This window comes from Otolemur garnettii, unplaced genomic scaffold (genome assembly GCF_000181295.1).
Source record: "Otolemur garnettii isolate 467f Iridium unplaced genomic scaffold, OtoGar3 scaffold00074, whole genome shotgun sequence".
Taxonomy (NCBI): Eukaryota; Metazoa; Chordata; class Mammalia; order Primates; family Galagidae; genus Otolemur; species Otolemur garnettii.
The window spans coordinates 1493000-1517051 of record NW_003852469.1 but is presented as its reverse complement, the minus strand read 5'-3'; the positions used below and the strand labels follow the sequence as shown (position 1 = coordinate 1517051).

Here is a 24052-nt window from a genome sequence, read left to right as displayed (position 1 = left end):
GTTCCTTTCAGGGTGTCCCCTGATTCTCTCTGCACTGGTTGACAGTGCCCTGGGAAGGCCTGGTAGATTGATTGAGATGCCTTTCAGCTGGACCCACACACAAAAGCATGATTTCCTGCCAAGCCAATTTAGCAAATTGATTCGTAAACTTCTATGCATTCCCAGAGTGCTCTGAAGGGTTCTTGAGATGCAGCCTTTGCCGGGAAAATACTGCTTGGGGCGGTATCTCCTACTGTTCTCATTTTTTTCCCATTTGATTTTAGTAGCATGTATAAATGAACAGAAGAGTGTCTTCCACCTACTTGACCGTGAGTTAACCAGAACAATGATGACACTTTGCGGTTGTCCAAACCCATTCTTCAGCCTTGTGGGTCTTAATATTTTACACCAACATAGTATCACCAATTACAGTTTTGTTAATCATTTGAATGGACCTTACAGAATGCTGCCTGTGTAGGTGCTTTGAAATTTAATCCCCTCTGCGAGTGACCATTGAACTGCCATTAGGCTTTTAGCTTAGGATAGCGAGAACATGGGATGGACACATTCCAGTGTGAAAAATTATGAATGTATTCTATCAAGGGACCAGAGGGCTTCCTAAAAACCGTTCCTGGCACACTGTCTTTACAGGTAAGTTTTGAATCAAGACGTCTTGTGTTTTCAGAGTTTCTTTGTGGGTCCATCAGTTATTGCCTTTCCTGGTCTTGTCCTTTGGTCCCTACAGTTCTCAGGCTCCTGCGTGTTCCCTGCCCTTTGTGCTTTTGGACAATGACAGTAGGGTAATGGGGTCTGTCCCCTGGGGGGGGGCTGCTTCTGTCTGCAGGTGACTCTCTCTTTCAGGTCAGCAGGAGCCCTTGCCTCTCACAGGCTGGAAAAGTGGAACTACACATCTCTCTATTTCTTTCTCTCTTTGTTCCTGGTGGCTGGGGGTTCCCAGTGGCTCCCCCCACTTTCATCCTTGCCATGGCCCCGTGAAGTGGGCAGCACCACGCACTTTTGTAGGCAGATAGACTGAGGCCCTCGTAGATTAAAGAAACATGGCCAAGTGCAGGGAATGCTTTCTCAGGTAGGAGAACTTCTCCATTGCCAGCACGATGTGCCTGCCTCAGAGAGGTCTTCTCTGGTTTTCAGCATCTTTTTCATTTTTTATTTATTTTTATTATTTATTAATGTATTTCAGTTTTCAGCATCTTAGTGAAAGGGGCGCCCTGTTGCTCAGGGCCAGTCCATCTAACAGAGGGCCAAGCTCCAGCCTCTCCACGGAGGTGGTTCTGCAGCACGGAGGAGCTTGTAGTAAATAAAAATACTCCACAGTCAAGAAGATCAGTCATTTCAAAATAAAATAAGACCTTACTGGTTGAGAAGGGTAGAAGATGGAGGGCAGGGGATTCCAGTCTTCATTTGTGGCGAGTTTTAGTATAATTAAAAAAATACTTAAAACTTTATAACCCTTGAATTAAATTTGGCACCCAAACTAATAGGTATACACACGGAGGGCTTCAGGCAATGGGATATAATGTCACCCTATAATGAGATTGTATATTCTAAAATACTGCACCAAGAGTAATAAATACACACTGAATTAAGTAGAAATGGAAAATAATGAACTTATATATGTACAAGGAAGCAAATGAATGAAAAATTTGCAATGCTGTAGTCTTAGCTGTAAAATAGCATCAGTCCCACAAGTTATGTTAATTTTGAAGATTTTACTCAGTAAAGATCATTGTATTCATTCTGAGTGACCGCAAGTTAAAAGTTAATTCATACTTATAAAACCTGCTTCAATAAGAGGTGGGGCATTGGTTTGATTATACGTTTATAACTTTAACATTGTACTAATGCTGTCCAATGGTGTTGCGTGATGAGCTCTCCCTCGCTTGAGGTATTCAAAGGATACAGGGATCATCCCTTACCAGTTAGGAGGTGGGACATATAGCCTTTAAGATCCCCTTTTTCTCAATTAAGGAGAACTACTTTTAGAATGTTTCTTAAAAAATTATAACTCAAAATTCTTTGGTTCTACCATTAGAGATGCACATCTAGGATGTTTGGTACAAGATAAGATTCTGCAGTAAGAATCCCTAATGTTCAGAAATCGATTCCATGCCTCGGTGAATGTTTGGGTTCTCGTGGGTTTTTAGGGTCCTAGTAGCCTGACAGTAACATCTCTCTGACCTCAAACCACTGCAAAGCATGTTTTCTATGTCAGATCCTCTTATGCTCTTCAAACAAAAGTCAGCCCAAGACATCAGGAAAATGTTTTGATGGCTCGTTACATATCTCCGTTGACAGCCAAGGTGCTGAACATTTGCTGACTTTTTCTTGAACAGCTGTGTGGGAAGACTGACCCTGAGGGAGATGGCTCTCTGAGGACGGGAGATGGACCCCACTCCGGGGCAGTCACCTTTCATCCCCTGGAGGAGAGGGAGATCAATGTCTGTTGAGATGAGCCAATCACAATAATTTTTTCCCCCTTGACTTCAACGGGAGGTAATTTTTGAAACATCCTCAGTTATTTGTCTGCCGGCCAAGAAAACAGCATTGGAAGCAGCAGGCAATATGTCAGACTTCAAAGGGAACTATATTGGCGTCTCATCGGCCTGCGTCCAACTTGCTGTTGGTAAATAACCGAGTCCCGGTGTGGCATATTTCTCCCTGAACCTTGACCGAAAGCTACTGAAGCCCATTCTGTGAGCTGTGGTGTGGCAGTCATTCATTCCAGGAAAAAGGCCAGAAAGAATGACTTTGAAATGTGTTTATAATTAGCTGAACCATCTCAATTTACAAGACTGTGAGAGCAGCAGTCTGTTAACTGGTGCAAACTTCTTAAATGGGGCAGCACTGGGAAACAAACAGGTCTCCTTCCTCAGTTAATCTGAGGCCCCTTTACAGGGTGATAATTGTTCACTGGAGACGTTTTAAGACACATTTTATGTATCTTTTTCCACGAGACTGATGATCTCAGCTTTCTTTTTTTCTTGAGGTCAGATAACATATGGAAGGAGAAAGAGATCTTTGCAAACCTGTGTTGAAACCAATGCTTTATAAGGTGTCACCTGGGATGGTGCAGCCACGTTGTCCTGGTGCAGAAAAGAACAAGCACAGAGTCAGAAGGGGACGATGACATGCGTATAGAGATGCTGTGCTTGGAGGGTGAACCCACTGTCGAGAGAAGTAAATGAAATAAGGTTGAACATGTCACTTGTTTAGAGATCATTTCTCCATCAACCCCAGCCTTTCAGGATGTAGGTCAGAACCAGAAAGCAAGCCCCCCACCTCCCCTGGCAAAAAAAATCGTGACATGGTCTATAATTCAGAATACTCAAAGGTTACTAGAGTTGGATAAGCCTTGTAGACTCTAGACAAGTTTCTTACCCCTCTAAGCCCTGTTTTCTATCTGTAAAATCAGGGGGGAAGACTGTGCACTTGACAGGGTGTTGTCAGAGCATCCTGAGATGATGCAGCAGGAACTTCGTGCAGGTATGATGAGAGATGTGTCCTGAAATCACAGGCGCTGCTGTTCACAGGCCCCTGGGGAGGTGCTCCTGGGTGGGCCACCGGTCTCTGCAGTCAGGGCGAGCTGTGGTCGAGGCCCCAGGAGAGTGACCCCAGCTTCAGTTGGTTTCCCTTCATCTCTCCTTCATACTGCGGGGATGAGCCCTGTAACTCAGGGAGTTTGAAGGGTAACACATGGCGTTAGCTGAGAGCCAGTCTAGTGGTGGTTGAGTACTGAGCAGCCCACATTATTTAACTTCCTTTCAGGCCCTCTTTAAGTCTGGTCTGAATTAGACTGTTTGCTTTCTTTTGTCTCAGTACAGAGCTTTCAAAAAATACTATTATTTCTCTTTTGGTCTTAATTATAAAGTCGATCACTTGTGGCTAATTTTCTCACCATTGACAGAGTCTCACTTTGTCGCCTTTGGTAGAGTGCCATGGTGTCATAGTTCACATAGCCTCAAAATCTTGGGGTCAAGCGGTCCTCTTCCCTCAGCCTCTCCAGTAGCTGGGATTACAGCCATGTGATGTTGGTAAATAAACCAAATCCTGGTGTGGACTATTTCTCCCTCAACCTTGACTGAAAACTATTTTTGGCTAGTTTTAGAGACAGGATCTCGCTCTTGCTCAGGCAATCTACCTGCCTCAGCCTCCCAGAATTCTAGAATTATAGGCATGAGCCTGGCGATTTTTTCACCATTTTCTCTCATGTACGGGGGCCACCCACTCGACCAACATTTTTTCCCTTAATTTTTGAATGTTGGAAATAGATTTATTTAATGTATTTTAAAATGATGGAAGAAATTTCTTAAATTTCTGCAGAGAAAAAATACTCAGTAGGGCAGGAGAAACAATTATATTTCAGTTACTTTCTCTGTTAACTGTTTTTAGGAGAGAGACGTAGCTATGGAGAATAACGAAAACTAAAAAAGTTATTCATTATTTGATCCAACCTTACTGGCATTTTAAAGAAAAATACTGAGTAATCGTGGATGGAATGATACAGAATATAATACTCTTTTACTTGCTTTCACTCTCCCCAACCATTTATCTTGGGCCTTGTTATAAAATAGGTTAAAGGAAATTTAAAACATACACAAAACACAGCAAAATATAACAGACATTAAGATTAGGTATGTATTAGGCCAAAGAAAAAAAGTGAGTGAAAGATAAAAAGAGTGTATGTCATACTCTTACTATAAGTTATGGAAATTGGCCATAAATTTAGCTCTGTGATTCCTGGCGGCAGCGTGGAGAAAGACCAGTTGGTTGCACCATTGTATGTACCATTTTTAAAAAATTATCAGAAAATAAGCATAATGTACAATTCACCCTTTTGACCATTTTTAAACATACAGTTCGGTGGTATGAAGCACATTCGTATTGTTGTATACTGGCCATCACCACCGTTAATGTCCAGGATTTTTTTGTATCTTCCCAAACTGAAAGTCTGTACCTATATTAGACACTAACTTTCTACTCCCTCCCCTTCTACTTTCTATGGCTTTGGCCACTCTAGGTGCCTCGTAGAGGTGGAGTCATTCAACATGAGCGACTGGCTATTTTACTTAGTGTAATGTCCTCCAAGTTCATCCATGTGGTAGTATGTGTTAGAATTTCCTCCTTTTCAAAGGCTAGGTAAAATTCCCTTTGTAGATTCTATTCCACATTTTTGTTTATCCATTCATCTGTCCGTGGACACTTGGGTGACTTCCACCTCTTGGGCATTGTGAAGAATGCTGCTATGGATGTGAGTGAATATACCCAGACGTGAAATGCCGGGGCACATGATAACTCTGTTTAACTCACGGAACTGCCAGACCACTTTCCATAGTGTCTGTACTTCTGTGTTCCCACCAGCAAAGCCTGAGGATCCCGGTTTCTCCATGTCCTTGTTGGCGTTTGTTTATTTATTTATTTTTTTAAGATTATAGCAATCCTAATGGGTGTGATGTGGTGACTGGTTTCAGTTTTACTTACTGATACTGAAAATGTCCACGCTGGGGGGAGTCCTAAAGATTGCTGATTCTAGAATCAAGAAGAAATGTCTTTCAAGGGGACACAGGAGGAAGACGCCACATACTGCAAGGCCGTTAACCCCACTGCTGACAGTGTCCTTGGAGTGAGCAGCATGGTGGCTCGGGACACGCCCCAGCCCCAGTGTGATTCAGCCCCTGGACCCCTGCAGGTGCTTCTCCAGCTAACCCACAAGTCACTCGCGCTGTATCTAAACCAACTGAGGAATGGGGTATCTTTTAGGGAATCTTCTGTCACTATTTCTTTCATTTGAGTTTTAAAAATACTTTTTACTTATGAAAAATGTCAAACATGTAGAAAAATAGAACGAAGCCTCAGTTGCAAGTGCCACAGGGTCCCCGTGATGGCTTCGTGTCCCTCACTCGTGCTCCCAAGCACTGCCTCCCCTCTGCCTCAGGTGGTTTATAAGCACATTTCAGTATCGGCTCATCGGGAACATTTTGGTGTCTGTCTCTAAAGATACCTCTAAAAGCTAAGAATGATTTTTTTTTATTATACCTAAAAAAATACTTTGTTAGCATCAAATATCCAATGAGTCCTTATTTCCCCTATTGTCTCATAAATATTTTAAAAAGCCATTAGTTTGAATCATGACCCAGAGTCCATGTGTTGCAATTGGTTGATCTATTTGGTCTCTTTTAATCTGTGAGCTCACCCCTCTGCCTCTCTTTTCTTTCCAATTTGTTTAAGAGATTGGGTAATTTATCCTATACTATTTCCTTTGGTCTGGATTGCATGATTACATTTGTTTTTCCACAAATTGGGAGTTAAAGTCCTCTGAGTGGTGGTGTGTAAGTCATTTAATAATTGTTTTGTCCTCTATTTTTTTTTTCTTTTTTTGAAGCAGAATCTCACTATGTCACCCTTGGTAGAGTGCCGTGGTGTCACAGCACACAGCAACCTCAAAGTCTTGGGCTCAAGTGATTCTCTTGCCTCAGCCTTCCAAGTAGTTGGGACTACAGGTGCCCGCCACAATGCCTGGCTATTTTCTTTGTTGTTGTTTGGCAGGCCTGGGATGAGTTCGAACCCTCCAGCCCGGGTGTATGTGGCCAATGCCCTGACCACTGAGCTACAGGTGCTGAGTCTGTTTTGTCCTCTTTGGGTGATAAAGTCAGCAGCCTTTTGCTGAACGTTGCCTTAATTCATTATTTTATCAGAGGCTGCAAGATATCCTAGCATTTTCCTATGTGTACGAGCTGGAATGTTTCTGTAAAATGAAACTTCCCTTTATCAGTGGCTTGGTGACTGTGATCCGGTTTGATCAGGCTGGAAAGGTAAAAGCTGAGTTCTCATGGCTCTCATTTCTCTCCATATATCCAAGTATTGGCTGGAGTATATTCCTGAGTCAGAAGCATAGATGCAGATAGTTGTTTAAGTCAAAAGCCGTTTAACAAGTGATGGAAACCCCTTTAATTTGACTGAATGACCATTTCTACTTGGGCATTTAACCAAATTATTGAAATGTGTAACCGTTTGGTTGAATACTTGAAAATATAATCACAGCAGACAGATTGCCTCCACAGACTTGGGAGAAGCAAGAAGCGGGCACCAAGTCAGGTGGCAGAAGGTGGTTTCTCAGGCAAAGCTGTATCTAAGGAGCAGTGATCTCTCTTGTTCTTGCCTAGATCGTGTGAACAGGGCACATGTTGCTATGCAGGTTTGAGTCTTGGCAGCCTAGGATTAAAAAAACCAACTCTGCAGAGGGCCCGAGAGCACCACCCGAGGAGCTGTTTCTCGATATGCAGTGCTTTCAAAATATTGAAATGGTGGAAATGGATAAGCAGTCAAGAAATTACAAATCCTGCTCCAGAAAGCTGCCCATAGTGGAGATTAACAGCTAGGCCATTTCACCTGGAGGGCTTTTTCATACTTCGGCTTAATATTGTGAATGAGTTTGAGAGTAGCAGGAGACATATTTATCAGAGTGCATTTTCCATACTTCCAGTTTTCACAGAGTAGGTAAAACTATCCACGGTTGTCACTGCCTAATACTTTTGGACTCAGAAAGGGGAGATAGTTACTGACCCACTTATTTTTTTAATCTCAGACATACCTCGTGTATGCATTGTTTATAAGTAGTCTCAAAATCTTTAGGAATGATGCTGTGTATAAATTAATAAAAATAAAATAATTCCCGTGAATGAAATATCTTAGGTCCAGTACAATGTACATTTTTATTTGAAAGCAATCAGAATCAAATAGTGCTAGTTCAGTTTTCTCAGCCATAACTAGGAGATTTACCACTGAAATCCCAGGAAGTGGGGTGCAGTTGAAATAATAGGTTTGAACCAAATCAAGAAACAGACATCTAGCTTGGCATCCCTTAGCCCCAAAGAGCGTGAACAATGATCAAGGAACCTGTGAAATTTCCCTAAATTCTTATATACAGAGGATCAGCAAAAACCCATAATCTGTGTTATATGTCCGTAATTACTAGGTGTTATTATGTAAAACAACTTTCATCTTCTGGTGGCATTTGTATCCTCAGACTTGGAAGAAGGATTGTGGTTGGCCCAGGCCAGGTTTCCACATTGAGCCCACTGATGTTGGGAGCAACCGCGGTTCTTGCCAGTGGATGTTTTCTGCTGTGGATCCAATGGTGGTATATCCTCTGGGTCTCAGCTGGGATTCCAAGATTCATGATACTGAAAGAATCAGCGGTATAGGTCGTGAGAGGTCTTATCATCAACAAAGTCAGAAAGATACTTAAAAAATATGCTTTGCATAAAGTGAGTGAAAACATTCTCCCATGTGGCCTGCCGGAACCAAGCTTACACACAGATCAGCACCATTTCTTTAGTGGGAAAATAAATTTTATGTTTTTGTCCACATCTCTGGTCTCCCCTAAGAACCTTTTAACAGTCTTTGGAGTCTCAAGTCTGATGAGCCTTTTCCAGCTTCCTAATTCCCACCCCTCTTTTAAGAATTTAAATAGCCCTTTTATATGACACATTAGGTTGGCTATGATCAAAAAGTTGAGAGATGACACATGTTGGTGACGATTGTCTCTGCTGGGTGGTGTGCACATTGGTGGTCATTATGGAAAATGGTATGGAGGGTCCTTAAGAAACTAAAAATATAACTACATATGATCCACTAAATCAGTAGAATTCTACTTCTGGCAAATACCCAACAGAAATGAAATCGCTGTCTTTACGTGATACTTGCATTCCCATATTGATTGCAGCCCTGTTTGTGACAGCCAAGGTATGGAACCAACCTCAGTGTCCACCCGTGGATGGGGAGATTTTAAAAATGTGGTGTTGTATTACACAATGGAATAATATTCAGATTTGAAAAAAGAAGGAAATTCTGTCATTTGAGACAACATAGATGAACCTGGAGGACATTATGTGCTAAATTAAATAAGCCAATTATAAAAAGGCAAATCCTATGTGATCTCACTTGTATGCAGCTCTACAAAGCTGAACTCCTGGAAGCAAATAGAATGGTGGTTACCAGGGACAGGGTGTGTGTGTGTGTGTGTGTGTGTGTGTGTGCGTGCGTGCTGGTCAGAGGGTAGAGCTTTTCAGTTAGACTCAAAGAGTTCTGAAGGTCTGTGGTACAGCATGGTGGCTGTAGTTCATAATAATATACACTTGAAAATTGCTAGGAGTGGATTTTAAATGTTCTCACCACATACACACACACAAAATGTATGTGAAGTTATGGATATGTTTCTCACCTTGGTTTAATCATTGTACAATGGATATACATATATTAAAACATAGCACTGTATACCATAAACATCCAATTTTTATTTGTCAATCAAAATTTGTAGAAAAATGACACAGTGTGGTCACTTTGGTAGCACATAAACTGGAATGATCTAGAGAAGATTAGCATGGCCCCTACACCAGGATGACCCCCAATCTGTGAAGCGTTCCATTAAAAAAAAAGACACAAACGGATACAGATCTTTTGTAGAGTATTTATGTGTTAATTGTGCTACTTTCAAATCAGTATTGTATATTTACATAGAATGGATTGAATCAAACCGTTGAGCTGAGAAACACTTCAGGTGGCACTTCCACTGTCCCCCAAGTGTGGAATGGGGCCCAGGTTGAAGGAATGTTGTAATGTGATTTAAAATATGAGATGAGTGCTTAAAATAAGATTAAAATTCATCAGGGAGGTACATCAGCATTCACATGCATCTGTTGACTCTTCCAATTCCACAGACTGTCAGGACAAAAGGTCAGATATTTGTTATCAGCCAAATTAGGGTTTCGGTTGCAACTTAGCGAGCTCTGAAGTTAAATAAGGTTTGCGAACCTCTAGCTGATAGGAATTTTACCTCTGGACAAAATATTTTAAAGATTTTCAGTTGGATGATGGAACCAGAAGGCAGCTGAGTATTGCTTTCTGGGAAGAACCTGGGGGGAACGTAATCCTTTAAAGAAGGGAGGACTCTGGTGAGAACCACATTGGCCAGTTTGTTCCTTCTGGGCACTTCCCATTTCACATTGCTCATAAAAAAACAGAGTGCAAAGAGAAAGTGGCTTGAGGCTGAAGAGACAGAGGTTGAACCGGGGGCTGCTGGAGCAGATGGAAATCAACGAGAACTTTCTAGAAGGAAGGACAGATAGCCCTTAAATCTCTGAATAAATCCCCCACAAATCTGTGGCTGACTCTTTATATCTCTCCGTGAAATTCCAAGGAAGCCAGCAGCTGCTGGAAGGCTGAGATTCCTGTAGCTACTTGGTTCTGAGAGAGTTCAGGTCCTGCTAAGTTATAAGGACTTGTAAAAACATTAGTCTTTTCTCTGAAACTCCCAGAGGGCCATGTCTTAGGAGTAAGCCCAGGAACACGTGGGAGTAAATCTCGTCTTTTTGTTGTTGTTTTAAAAATATTACTTCTCACCCAAACTGTGTTCTAGGAAAAAGGATATACACTATGCTTATGGCTTCCTCCCGTGATTCTGACCACTTCACACCTTCCCATAGATTCACCAGAAACTCTGCTCATCCTTCCAGTCTCAGTGACTCTCCCCCAGTTCTCCTCCCTCGACCCTTCTCTGTGCCTTTGTTCACAAGATTAAGTTTATCATCTTGCCTTATGGTTAGATAATGATCATTTCCTTCTGCCTGCCCTCCAAGCCTTTTGGTAATAGAGACTGGGTCTTATGTTACCAGGGCCTGGTCTCAAATATACACAGCCTTAAGCTAAACATTTGTCCAATCAATGAAGGGACAGTATTCTTCACATTGGTGACAGAAGTGGGAGAAAATTCTTTATATTCAGTTATGTACACAGAGTTGAGTAAGAAATAATTTTAATAAAGTTTAGCGTAAGGTAAAGGTGGTTTGGGTAGAAGAGCAGGAAGATGTGGAGTTTCAGAGGGAGTCCCAAAGGAACTCTTGAGGACTGTAGTGGTCGATGGGCCCATACTCTTTATGCTGACAGCACTTGTCTGCGGAGTAGGTGTCTTCCCAGCCTAGCTTTCTGGATGCTTGTAGGACAAGTGACACTCAGGGGGCTCAGAGAGGAGGAAGCAGGAAGCAGGTGCGAGACAAAGGGAAGTACCATTTATTGACCGTCTACTGGATGCCAAGCAACGGTGAAGGAAGGGAATCACAGGGGAGAAGATGGTTTAGAGATAGGTAAGTGAAGGAGGAAGTATCACATCCATGCCAGAAAGAAGAAAGTGTAAACGTCTGTGTAGCATGCCATAGGAAAAATCAGACTCCTTCAACCCCTCCGATTCACTGGACAGCAGCCTCGGGAAGAGCCTGTGATGCCCATCAAGTTATCCTGTTGCTTCTGGAACCCCAGGATTCTGCCAAGTTGGAGTGAGCTGGTGGTAGAGACCCACAGCTTCTGGTGTTTCTTTGTCTTCACCTCTGTTCCTACAGCAAAAAGATGCCTGACCAGATCATCAAGCTCAAGGATTAAGTAGCCAGAAGCATCTCAATTCAAAAGAACCAACACTACATCTCAAACCAGCTGTCTCCTCTGGCCTCCGTCCTGGCAGAGTGAAGGGTTTGGCTTTTCACGCACAGCATTCCCAGCTCTGCTGCTGCTTCTGCAAGCAAGGGAAGCGATCCAGGCTGACCCACTCATGTTTGACCGATTCTCAAGAAAGCCAAGAAGAGGGGCACACTGTGGCTGCAGCTTGCTTTGGGGACCTTTCAGGAAAATTTCTCCATCTGGGGCTTCTTTCCCACATCCATATGTCCTGCGTTTTCTGCTAAGATCGAGCTGGAACTGAAGTTATTCTACTGTGTTAATCAACACCCACTGCAAAAGTCATGGTCGTTTGTTCATTGAAATTCCATAGATCTCCTACCCACTGAGAAGGGAGAATCAAATTCTGGATGCTTCTTTGGCAAACTAATCCCCCCCCCCCCCAAGGCTTTCTTTCTCTGCCCTAGGCCAGCCATTGGATGTATTTGTCTGGTCCTGTTGAAGTTCCACAGCTCACTCTCAGCCTGCCTGCTGTCCAGCCTGGCTCTCACTGCCTCCGGAGGAGTTTGGTTCTTTTGAATTGAGATGCTTCCGGCTACGTAATCCTTAGTTATTGCTAGTCCGACAGCAGCCACTCACTTTGCAGCAGCCTGGGGAACTGTGCTGTGTCCAGTGAGCTGGCTTTGGGGAGCTGGGCCTTTCATATGCAATGGCGATCCTGTTTGGGGCATCCATGCTCTTGTTGGTCCATCCCTGGGGACAGTTGTGGTTCCACTGTCCTTTAGAGATACACACGGGGCATGTTCCCAGGAGGGCCCCTGGTGAGCTGACCCAAAGCTGTGTTTGAGGAGAAGACGAAGGAGCTTGTTGAATTCAGCTTAGAGAAGAGGAGGTCCAGGGAGTTACAGAGTTTTCAAATGTTCAAAAAGTGAGCAGGTTGTTAGAGACAGAGGAGCTAAATTTGTCCTTTGTGACCTCAAGGGAGAGGACGAGATCAGTGAAGGAGGGGATGTTCCAGGGTTTTTGTTCAATGTATGAAGGGCTTTCTAGATCTGCAGTGGAGTGTGGGAGCTGGGTTGCTTTAAGAGACAGAGGGTGATGTGAACTTCGGGCAGCAGTGATGCTAAAGAGGCTTTGACTATTTGCAGGGCATTTAAGCTGGACAAAAAGGAAGGTCCTTTCCAGCCTCCGAATTCTGGCCCATGACCCCTCTGGGTAGATACGGGCCTGGTGCTCTTTAGAAAATATGCCCAGGGGTTAAGGCTGAAATACAGCAACGTGTGTGAGGAGCGTGGGGCTGTGTTGATCTCGGTACAGAGGTGCCGCAGAGTGCGCGTGTGCTAAGAGCAGGCTTTAAATTAGGGGAGAGACTGAAAAGGATAATTAATCGAATTAAAGCAGCATTAGGACCTGATGTGGACAGAAGGTAATTACTTGTCATCAAGTACTGAAAGTATCAGTCAGACTCTAATTGCTGTGAGTTTTTTTTTTTTTTCAGCAGAAGGTATTTTAAAATTTTGTGGTTTTCAAGCAAGAGTGGTGATGAAGACAGTATTTTGTCATTAAATAAGGGTACAGGTTTTTGGAAAACGAGATCTAACACAGAAGATAAACTGAAGCCTTGACATTTTTGCCCCACGTTCATCCTCCTTGGGAGCGTATCCTGCCGTAGCATCTTAGAGCCGAGATCCGTCTTTAAATCCCCCTCCTCCTGTCCCCTCTTTTGCTGGGCAGCTGACTAGCCGGCACTGGCCTGTGGCCGCACAGTCGGAACCTGGAGTGTGTGTCTGTGGCTGCCTCTCATCTAAGTCACTCGGGGCTGTGTGTAGGGTTAAGCTGTGGACATTCTCATCTCTGCCTAGGTTCCCCTTCTGATGAAAGCCCCACATCTGCCCAGCTGTGGCCGAACTTGAGTTGCCAGGCATTCTACTGGTCAGAGCTCTCATCTCAATGCTGCACGGGTGCTCTGTTTCCAAGATCCACATGAACTGAGTTTTATTTCTCAGGTGCCACTAAATTCTCTGTAATAAGCCGATATGACAGCACCATCCTTCTGACACTCACGTGTTGGGGGGGGGCTCTTGAGGACAGGTGTCCATAGCTTCCCACAAAGACCAGCTTCTAAAACTGCAGCAGGCACCTTGGAAAGAAGATCGGCTTTGAATTTCAGGCGTGCCCGCTCGGGATCCCGGTCTGCCCTGGTTCTGTGTCTTTGGACAAGTGACCAGGCTTCTTTGAGTCTCTGTTTTCTCATCCTTAAAGTGGGGCCACTAAGGAGGTCAGGGGGTGCCGGGTGTAAGAGACACCAGTGCCATGTGTTCTCATGGCCGGCCTCTGGTAAATGCGCACACCTTTACTCCTTTTCCTTTCCTTCACTTCCTTTTTCTTCTTGTCGTATAAGGAAAAGGATATCAGGTTACTTATTATTTGTAGGAAAACTTTTTTTTTTTTTTTTGTCTGGGGCTGGGTTTGAACCCGCCACCTCCGGCATATGGGGCCGGCACCCTACTCCTTTGAGCCACAGGCGCTGCCCAGTAGGAAAACTTTTATTTGCCCACTGATCACAATGATAAAGTCACAGTTGAAGTTGAGAAAAGAGGAAAAGAGACGTCAGTTCTCTTGTAATTCATGCCACAGAGCCGTCAGAGCATTTAGTAATCAAGTTGCATGTCAGAAATAATGTCATCAGAAACACCTTTTCAGCTGTCAGATTCAGCCTTCAGATACCCTCGTGTGTGACCCGGAGACATAACAACGCACAGTGCTCTTGGTTGGGACTTGGGTTCAGGTTTGGGGTGACAAGACCTGGATTGAGTAGGAGGCAGTGAGAAGGCAGATATGTGAAGAAATGTTTAACTTTCAAAAGGTTCTGGGTTCAGAAGCAGTGGTTAGGGAAGGGACTTCCACGTCAGGTGGTAACTGGAGAGTTCCAGGCTCCAGAAACAGAGAAGCTGTTGGCTCAGAGAAGCTCTGGAGGCAGAATCCAGAGGGGCTGCAGTGCGGTCTGTGACATCTGAGGGCTGCGAGTTGGCTCAGAGGCTCTGCCAAGGATGCCGTGACGCTCTGAGACCACAGGGGACAAGTGAGAGAAGCAGCTTTAACCTTGCCTGCACTGAGAGAGGGAGGGCGGAGGGCTGGCAGACAGTGGGAGGGCGGAGGGGGCCAAGCAGGGAGAAGAAGAGAATGGAAGCCGAAGCTTCCTGAGTAACCAAGATGCAAAAGTCTTTCAATAGACCCATGAATAACCATTTTTTTAATGATACAGTCTGATACTATTTGTTTATTTTTGTTGCTGTTGTTGCAGGTTTTTTTTTTTTTTTTTTGGCCGAGGCTGATTTGAATCCGTCACCACCAGCATGTGGGGTCGGCGCCCTCCTCCTTGAGCCACAGGTGCTACCCTGCAAATAACCATCTTTATCCTTAGTTTACAGAGGAGGACAGCAAGGTTAAGAGAGTATGGGGACTTGCCAGAGGCAAGTGTTTTAGGAAGTGTTTTAGCACCTAAGTCTAATCAAAATATGCCCCATCCAGTCTGAATCCACATCTACGACAACCCGAGAATTTGGAACAGGAAAGGGAGAGGTGAGATGAGAACTACTTTCCTTTCTGTGTTCTGCTCTACCTTTTTTTTTTTTCCTACACAGGCATTGAGTTTCTACCTTGAAACCCTCAAAGGGAGGGCTGAATTCTCTATTCACTGGCATTTCAGTTTTTAGGAATCCCTCTACTACGAACTCCATTACACATATTGTCGTTAGATCCATAAAGATGTCCTGGTAAATTTTCAAAGAATTTCATTTAATTCAACAGATTCCTTCCTTGCCCTTTCCCCCCACCTGGGAGCCTCGTCTATGTGAGTGCAATGCCGAGTGACAGAAGGCAGATCAGCACTTACTGAATACTTTCTCCGATATTGAATATTTAGGTGATTTCACGTGTTTGTTACTGTAAATGCTGTTAGAAACATTTCTGAAAATCAGTGTTTGCCTATTGAGAAATATTTCCTAGGAGCTGTTTCTTTGACAGATGGTATTGTTACTCTTAAGATTCTTGCTTATTAATTATTTGTGGTTTTAGAGCAGGAAAATGACGTGTCTCAAAGTGCGAGGGTTGGAGACCAACCCGGAAGGGGGAAGAAAGATGGTTACAGCCAAGGGGGCCAGCAGGGAGGAAGGGGAGGCTGCTGCCATCCACCTGGGAAAGGAAAGGAGAAAGAATTTGAGAGATGAGGAAACTGTTGGGGTTGGGGCAAGTTAGGGGGAAGACACAGAGGCGACTCCCAGCTTTCTTATTAAAGGTCTAGGGAAATGGCGGTGCAGTGGCAACAAATGGAGACATCAGAAGACGACGCTGGCAGGTCATCAGTTTGGCATTGGCTATATTGAGTCAGGTATCAGAGCATTCTGGGGGGAGGTCCCCTGCAGGGTGCTGGAAATGCCTGCCTTTCTGAAGTTCTCTTAGGTGAGCGGTCGGGGTTAGGCCTCTTGATTTAAGAGTCCTTTTCAGATGGATGATGTATAGTTTGAACTATACAGAAAAAGGCTGCTTTGAAAGTATAAGAAGGGAAGTGTCAAGTGTGTACTTTACAGCAAGCAAAAATAGACGAAGCAATTTTGTTACCTCAGACTCCCAGCAACCGTGGAGGACTTAGGAAAAAGTACCCAGCCTCGGAAGTGAAGGCTGGGCCCCTCTGTCTCCAAGGTCTAACTTTGTAGAATCCCAGAGGTGGAGGCAGCCCTGGAAACTGCTGTGAACTGTGTAGTGTTCTGCGTGAACGTCAGAAGTGGAGGAAAGGGCTGGAAGAGAGGGAGCATTTGGATGGGACGCTGTAGGGACATGTGGTGACTGCTCATGGTCTGACGGGAGCTCAGCTTCCTTGTGGGTTTCACTCTGACAAGACAGAGTGCTCTTTTTACCCCATCTGCTGTCTGAGGGTTTGTTGTTCAGTGATACCCTTAGCAGGAAGACTTGGAAAATGGGGAAGTGAATGAGAAAATAGGGTCTGCTGGTTAGCAGAGAACTGGCCATACTAGTTAGCAGAACTTGCCCCCACCAGTTTTTGTGGTGAACTCATTAGGACATAGCAGATCTGCCTTCTGAGAGTGCCAGTGCTGTAGTGGTCACCCTCTCACTTATTTTTAGAAAATACCATTTTAAAAATCGCAGATCTTTGAGGCAGATTAAAAATTCTGTGTGTCAGGTGTTTTGGAAAAGGGCTTTATGAAAATTTGAACTTTGTTTAAAATTCTTTCTGCATATTTCATATCATAATTCTTAAAGGAAAATAAAATAATTCCCACAAATATTAAAAAATCCCTATAGGCACAGATATTGGTGAGAGATGACAGATAAAAATGAAGGAATGCAGGAATCTAAAGGTAATTCTAAATAAAAAAATAAATCTAGTGGGACTTTTGATAAATTCTTATCAAGTAATATTTTTTAAATTGTGCCAAAAATATAAATCTGATACAGTGACAGTTGTAATTTTGATATATTCTGTAAGTCTCTGAGTGCTTAACTCATGATGTAAGTTTGAACATTTTTTCCCTCATCAGTTCAAAACTTTATTCTTATATAATATAGATGGCTTTTAGAAGTCCCTGGAGGTAGGTCGAAGGAGTGGTGGTAGTGACAAGTAAATTTATTGCATCTATGACCTCCAAAGGCCAGTTCTGAGAGCAAGCACTGTCAACGTTATCACCATGGGATAAAATATTCAAGTTTTCTAGGGATCACTGATCTGGTGTTGCAGCCACTGCTACTGCAAGTAACCCTGGGAGCTTTGGTTGTCTTCACGTAGTTTCAACTTGAAAGTACTTTGTGTCTCCTGCCTTCTTCATAAGGTGACACACCCCTGCCTGTGCACTGGCCAAAGATGAACCTGAAAACCAAAATTCCAAAGCATGTGAATAATCTAATGCTATAAAAGAAACCAACAATATCAACAAATGAAATATAAATTCACTCATGGAGTTAATTTTGGGGGACAAGCTGAAAAACACTTTTAAATGTACATGTTTAGGATATTCAGAGAGATAAATGAAGAAAAAGGAAGAAAATATGACAGAAAACAGGCAACAAGAAAGTACCAATTATAAAACTTGGAATTTAAGGAATAGCTATTGAAACAATTCTATAGATGGAACTCAAATGACGAAGGACTTAGTTAATAGTGCTAGTGAGTAGTTCCCTGTGGGTAGAGCAGGGCAAGGAGGAATCAGTCATCAATCAGTTGGCAGTTAATTGCTGTGAGGAATTCCAGAGGAGCAGGATGGAAGAAATGTTGGGAAGGAATGTTTGAGAATGTAGGAGCTGAGGATTTTCTAGAACTGAAGAAAGACACGAACCATCATATCAAAAGTCAGCCCTAAGCAAGATGAATTGGCACATAGATATGCCATAATTAAACTCCAGAATATTAAGAATAATGAAAACAACCTTACAAACTACAGGAAAAGACAGATTGCCTAGAAAGGAATGAGTGTCAGACTGACGGCAGACTTACCAGTGACAATGAACGTGAGAAGACAATGGAGTAACGTCCTCAATGGACTGACCATGTCTGGCTGAATCATAGCAAAAATATAAAGTGCTGATGAAATCTTGAAATTTATACCCAGCTAAACCTTTCATTTGTATGAAGGATGAACCAGAAATATTTCGGACATGAAAAGACTTACGAGATTTCACAACTCACAGACATTTACTAGAAGAATAAAAGACATTTACTGAAAGACTATTTAAAGAAATATTTCAGCAAGGCAAATAATTAATGTAAAGGTAAAACATACGGTATAAGAAACAATAATATTAAGATGATTAAAAATGGTGACCATTGAATCAACTGTCAAAAAAATAAAGAATTGTTCTGCGTGAGGGTCCTTGCATTTAGGAGGAAGGTAGAAATACAGAGTAATTTCAGACTTGGTTAGGAAAACATGATGGTAAAAATAGTAAAGATAAACCCTTTAAAAGAACAAAATGCCTCGACATTGCCAGTCAGGGGGAGGGTGGGAGAAATCAGGAAACAGCAGAATAACAGAAGGTAGGAAATGAGGGGAATAAAATCAAAGCACAAGTATAAAACACACAATAAGGTTGTGGAAATAAGTTTAAACGCATAAATAATCATTAAATATGTTAACATAACTAATGACTTTTGAGAGATTATGGAATTGGTCACAAACAAAAATTCTCTTGTATGCTGTTTACAAGAAATACACCTAAAACAAACACATGAAAAGGTTAAAAATGAATAATGGGAGAAAATATTCCAGACATATATACAATGGAAAGTAATATAGGGATCTTAATATTAGAAAAACATAGATTTAAGACCAAAAGGCTTTAATAGCTTTAGAAAGATGAGGTACTAATAAAAGGAACAATACCAACTAGATAAAATAATACATTTGCATATGCTGACAGCAGAGCATAGAACTCTATAAACAAAGCCTAACAGAGCTGAAAGAGAAATTGAAAAAGTCACAATCATTGGCTTGGCACCCAAAGCTCAGTGGTTACCATGCCAGCCATATACACTGAGGACCAGGACCTGCTAAACAACAATGACAACTACAACAACAATAAAAAATAGCCAGGTGTTGTGGTGGGCGCCTGTAGTCCTAGCTATTTGGGAGGCTGAGGCAAGAGAATCGCTTAAGCCCAACAGTTTGAGGTTGCTGTGAGCTGTGATGCCATGACACTCTACTGAGGGTGACAAAGTGAGACTCTGTCTCAAAAAAAAAAAAAGTCACAATCATTAAAGGGAGTTTTAATTAATTCTTCCTGAATCAACCTCACTTAATGTGCCAGAAAATTAAGAAAAGATGATTTCAATAATGAATTGAAAACTTGTATATAAATGTCTGTGAAACCATGTAAGAAATATAGACAGAAATTTCATGCTTTTCAAGTACACGTGGAATATTTACAAAAATCAGCCATGTTGTAGGTTGTAAAATAATTCTCAACAAACTTCAAAAGAATATAGTAAAAATTATATTTTCTAACAAAATTAGAAATTAAAATGAAAAACAAAATAATAAAATGAAAAAAACATACTAGGCCATAAATATGCTCTTAAATAGTTCATGGGTTAAGAAGGAAATAAAATGGAAATTATTAATGTATTAGAAAAGAATGACAATGAAAATACTACATATCTAAATGTGTTGGGTGTATCTAAAACAAACCTTAGAGGTAAATGTGTAAACTTAAATGCATGTGTCAGAAAATAACGCTGGAAAATAAATAAGCCAATAATTTATATCAAGAGTGGATACAGACTAAAAGTAAATTGCAAAACAAGATAATAGTAGAAAAAAAAAAAGAGCAGCTATAGAAAACCAAAGGATGGCCAGGTGCTATGGCTCATGCCTATAATCCTGGCATTCTGGAGGCCAAGATGGGAGGATCTCTTGAGCTCTGGAATTCAAGACCAGCCTGAGTAAGAGCAAGACAACATCTTTACCAAAAAAAATAGGAAAATTAGCCTGGCATGGTGGTGCATGCCTGTCATCCCAGCTATTTGGGAGGCTGAAGTAGGAGGATCACTTGAGCCCAGGAGCTTGAGGTTGCAGTGAACTAGGGTGGTCAGGGGGACAGAGTATAAAAAAGGAAGGAAGGAAAGGAGGAAGGGAGGGAGGGAAAAAGAGGGAGGGAAGGAAGAAGGAAAGAAAGGAAAGAAAGAAAGAGAGAAAGAAGGAAAACAAAAAGAATAAAGAGGAACAACGAACCCCTATGTTTTTTTCTGCAATGAAAAATCCCCAAAACAAAAATAGAAATAGAAACCCCTAAAAACAAAAAATATAAGTAAATAACAACAAACAAGCCTCCTCTAATTCCTCTCTTTCTTCTCTCTAAAAATACAAGGTCCAGGTGGCTCAGGAAATTTTATTGTAACTTGAAAGAACAAATAATCCCTTTCTTTCTTTCTTTCTTAGCCTCAAGCTGTTGCCCTGGGTAGAGTGCTGTTGCATCACAGCTAACAGCAACCTCCAACTTCTGGGCTCAAGTGAGTCTCCTGCCTTAGCCTCCCAAGTAGCTGGGACCACAGGTGCCCGCCACAACACCTGGCTATTTTTTTTTTTTTTTTGGTTGCAGCCATCATTGTTGTTTGGCAGGCCTGGGCTGGATTTGAACCTGCCACCTTAGGTGTATGTGGCTGGTGCCTTAGCCACTTGAGCCACAGGTGCGGAGCCAAATAATCCCTTTCTAATGCAATGTTACAGAGGGGGCAAAAGAAGAAATGTTAAGTCAGTCTGTGTTACAAGGCCAACATAACTCTGATACCATTTTTGGACAAGGACAGTGCAAGAAACTAAAATTCTAACAAATCTTTTTTATGAACACAAATGAGAAAGTTTAAAATAAAAGAGCACAAGTAATTCCTTGTTAAAATGAATTACGAGTCAGATTTATTGAAGGATGGTTCAGAAAAAAATCTATTAATGTAATAGACAATTTTAAGAGATTAAAGGAAGAGACCATACGAGAATCTCAAAAGATGCGGACATTGCTAGTATTCAAAACTCATGCACGATAAAAAGCTCTTCAAACTGAGAAGAGAAGGAAACTTCCTTGACTTTGTAAGGGATATCTTCCAAAACCCTACAGAAATCCGCATACTTATTAGAGACTTCTCACTAATATTATGATGAGACAGGGATTCCCACCATCACTCTTATTATTCAGCATTGTGTGGAAGGTTCTAGGCCAATGCAATCAAATGAGATAAAGGAAGAAAAATAATATTATAATTGGATACAGAGATATAAATCTGTCATTTGTAGGAAATATGATTTTTTTTTTTACATAGGAAATGAAAGAGAAGCTTGTGACAAATCATTAGAAATACTAAGAAAATTTTCTGTATTTTCTGGCTGTATTGAAAGCACAATAAAATCAATGGTGTTCTTATACATCAACAGTAAACAATAAAGTATCGCTATATTAGAAAAAATAGTATTTATAGCAACACCATAAATCTTAGGGTATGTAGAACTATAATAACAATGTAGAGGATCTTTTTGGAGGAAATTATAATGTGATATTGAAGGATATTGGACAATACGTGGATAAATGTAGAGCTTTGCTGTTTATTGATAAGAGGACTCAATATTGTTAATATGACACAAATGTATCTTCAAATGGATCTATAAGTTTAATTCTAATTAAAATTTTGAAAAGGTATTTTATGGAATTTGTTAAGCTGATACTAAATTTGGAATAGTAATAGGTCCAGAATAGCAAGGAAAATTCTGAAAAAAGATAAGAAGACTTACTCTACTAGGTATTATGGACCCATGAAAACTAGAGTTATTGGAAGCCTTGACCTTCTGCAATTCTGCTTCATACACCAAGTTCTACACTCAAGCCAGTGGTTTTAGACCTTAATCTTAACCCTCTCTTTTTCTCAAACCCTGCATCCAATCTCTCAAGAAATTCTTTTGGCTCTGTTCTGAAAATACAGAGTGTCCATACCTTTCACGTGCAATTTATAGCTAATTTTAGATCGCACACGAACTTCATGGACACCCTGTATATCCGGAATGCGATCGCAAGATGCGTGATTTCTCTGCACTGCTTGGTCTATACCACCATTGGTGCTTTCCTGGATCACAGCTGTGGTTTCCTGACCACTCCCTGCTTCTGTGACTGTTTTACTCTAGTCCGTCCTCAGCTGAGGACGGCCACAGCAGTCTTGTAAACCTTAAGTTTTGTTGTCTTCACTCCTTCTCAAAACTCAACAAACTCAACTTTGGCACAGAATAAAATCTAACATCCTTCATGATCCCATAAGGCCCAACACAATCTGGCTTAGCCAATTTGGGTCCCTCTGCTTTGTCCTTGGTCACTCAAGTTACACTCCCTTCCTTCCTATGCCCTGAGGTAGCTGGCACCTTCTCGGGGCCTTTGTGAGTCTGTTGCCTCTGCCTTTTACCCAGATGTCTGAACTCACACATGTGACGGAAGTTGGCTGCAATCCTGAAGGCAGGGACAGATTCATCCCGGGAGTCCATGGCCTTCACTGTGAGAACACTCCACTGCCCCTTTGGGCATGGAAGGGCCCAGTGTTTCCCCCAGGCCACCTCGTAGTTGGTTGGTCCCCTCGAGGAGTGGTGCCATGTAAGGCACGTGGTAATGTCTCTGTTGCTGGCAGGTTGGACATTTGGTGGTGGCTGTGGTGAGGCGAGCCTCAGTGAGTGGGAGTCCAGGCTTTTGGGTCCACATATAACCTTTGTCTTGGTCATAGTGGCCACTTTTTTACTCTGTTCTTCATGCTGGCACTGGGGGGCCAACAAAAGAGGCGTGCTGACGCCCCTGCCCCAGCTCATTCCTCTACTTTGTTGAGGAGGGCCTCTGTCACGGAGGATGTCCCTGGCCACCATGAGCAGATGGTACGAAGACCTTCATACTGCACGCTTGCTTTCACCTGTCTGTCCACGCGCCTCAACCTCAGACTTCCTTGTTCCTGACCATCTAGTCCTTTTTGCTTTTGACCTCTGACTAGCTGCCCAAGCCTCTTGCTGCTGGCCATATGGCCCCACGTGTGTTCTGAACTTGGGCTGCTGCTTTTACGTAAGTGCACAGCCATGTGCTGCCTGAAGGAACTGGTTGGGAGGAGGATTTGGCCTCACCGCTGTCTTTCCTGGCCACTCCCAAGGGACGCCACAGCATGGCCACTGTGCATTTCTGGCATGGACCCACATAATGAACCAACCATCCACAAACCCAAACCCAGCCTTTGTCTTGTTCCCCTGCTTGTACAGAGTCCCCGTACAGCCTCAGGGCAGAGTGCAGAGAGTATGGGGCAGCCCTGGTGGATGCTGTGGGAGTCTGGCTGTCCATTCACTGGTTTGCGTCTGCCCCACATCCTGCTAGCTGTGATCCTGGGGGTACAACTTCTACTTTATGACAGGATAGGGGTGGCACCCCTCTTTGACCTTGTGATTTGGTGAGTCTGGCGGGACTCAGCTTTTTTTTTTTGGCAGTTTTGGCTGGGGCTGGGCTTGAACCTGTCACCCCTGATATATGGGGCTGGCGCCCTACTCCTGGAGCCACAGGCACTGCCCAGGACTTGGCTTTTAATGGGAAACTCACCGACATGGTCTCCTGGCATCCCATGGTTGAGCACTTTGCAATAAGCTTCACTAGTGCCAAGGTCAGGTCTTGAAATGCCTTTTCACATTCTCACATTGTTGGAGAAATGGTTGATTCTGGCCTTAGAGTAGGAAATGTACAAGAGGGCCCGGAGCACACTGTCCAGTCAGAGGGCGAAGGCGCTCCTGCAGCCCTTGTGAAGCCGCTCAGCTCACTTTCTCCCTGTCCTTCTCCAGAGAGTGCCCGTCATCGTTCCCCGAACCCAGGGAATGCAATGAAGCAAAAATTAACAGTGAATCCTTTTGCTAGAGACCTGGGGATACTTAATTTTTTATAGATACTAAATAAATATTTATTTATATTCACTAGTAGCAAACAGTTCACTTGTAAACAGGAAAAATGGTATAGCGGGGTATAACTCAAATGATACATATGCTTATGTCTTTGAGGTTTTTGCTTTTAAAGCAAAAAATTTACATTTTTAAAGTAATAGGAATCTATT

At 42.5% G+C, this 24052-nt stretch overlaps 1 protein-coding gene and 1 pseudogene across 1 annotated transcript in view; both read left to right on the top strand.

Moving 5' to 3' along the window:
* The window catches only part of MSRA (methionine sulfoxide reductase A), a 321213-nt gene that overhangs the window by 131645 nt on the left and 165516 nt on the right, over positions 1 to 24052 (top strand). The window lies entirely within an intron of this gene.
* Positions 9334 to 9430, top strand: LOC111726668 (annotated as a pseudogene).